Source organism: Etheostoma spectabile, chromosome 13 (assembly GCF_008692095.1).
Source record: "Etheostoma spectabile isolate EspeVRDwgs_2016 chromosome 13, UIUC_Espe_1.0, whole genome shotgun sequence".
Taxonomy (NCBI): Eukaryota; Metazoa; Chordata; class Actinopteri; order Perciformes; family Percidae; genus Etheostoma; species Etheostoma spectabile.
In genome coordinates, this window is record NC_045745.1 from 575,939 (window position 1) to 577,092 (window position 1,154).

At 40.7% G+C, this 1,154-nt stretch overlaps 1 protein-coding gene and 1 long non-coding RNA gene across 28 annotated transcripts in view; one reads left to right on the forward strand and one right to left on the reverse strand.

The window, feature by feature from the left end:
* dlg2 (discs, large homolog 2 (Drosophila)) overlaps positions 1-1,154 on the forward strand; it is a 276,897-nt gene that overhangs the window by 65,932 nt on the left and 209,811 nt on the right. The window lies entirely within an intron of this gene.
* The window catches only part of LOC116700435 (uncharacterized), a 19,217-nt gene that overhangs the window by 200 nt on the left and 17,863 nt on the right, over positions 1-1,154 (reverse strand). The window lies entirely within an intron of this gene.

The window sequence follows — 1,154 nt, forward strand, 5'->3', positions numbered from 1 at the left end:
AGGTGCATGTGCTGCGTGTTGTAACACATCTCTGCTGTGTGTGTGTGTATTTGTGTGTGTGTAACCACGTCCAGCAGAATCCCCCTTTTAAAATGTAACACTTGTATCCAAACGAATTGTGCTTAAAGCTGCAGGCAATCCAATTATAACGACCTCATCCACTTTATCGAAATGATTTTGATATTGAGCCATTACATTGAATACATTTTAGATAACAGGAGCCTATGATTTACTGTAGCTATCCTAACGTCACGCTACCCAAAGGCCTTTTTCTATTCTCCTGTTTCACGCTTCACAATGCTGTCTTCAGGCAAAAACTCATGTTGTGAGATCAATAACAGTTAGCTAGCTAGCCTGTTTATGTTTCTCGTAATGTTAGCCTTTGTTATGTATTTCTTACCTTGATTTTGGTGTCTGCCGCTGTGACATTTTTGGTGGAGCTGTTGGTTTAATAGTCGACACAGAAGAAAGTGAATGTTTTGACAATACACTCCATCCACACAACAGTATGTGAAGCTAAATAGGTCCAATAGTTCTCCTTGTTGTTAAATTGCAATGTGAGCGGCAGCCAACGGGGGAGCATTATGTCAGCAGGATCATTTAAAAGGCAATCACGACTATTGTGCGTCTGCCCTATTTCTGATAGCGTGGCGGAAGAAATTTTGCCATGATGGTGCACCACAGTAAAATCCGCATAGAGGAAACACTGTTTTTTGTTCCTTTGCTGCCTGCTCTTATATTCCCCTGTGTCTGGAGCTCTGTGCCCTGCTGTTGCATTGTAAATTTAGCCGCTGGTATACAATTACCTTATTTTTAGTTTCATAAAACATCCCAAATTCAGAAATATGGATAGGATATTAGTACAGACATTCTTGCTCTTATGTTTCAACTTCTGTTGTTGTTATTTAGAAGCCGCCGAGCATGAGTGGTCAAAGCAGCAGTTGTAAAACATTGAAGGTTTCATTTCCCATTTTTCAACGCAACTGATATGTGCCGGGCCTTGGCTGCAGGACTGGTGATACTAATGACTCTTTCCAAAACAAGCCCGGGCCCTGTGGATTCAGTTCTTCCTCAATTTATGTTGTGATAGGTAATTGGAAAAGAATGGTGAATAAGCACTTTACTGCAAACTTAGCAAATTTAGCATCCATTCC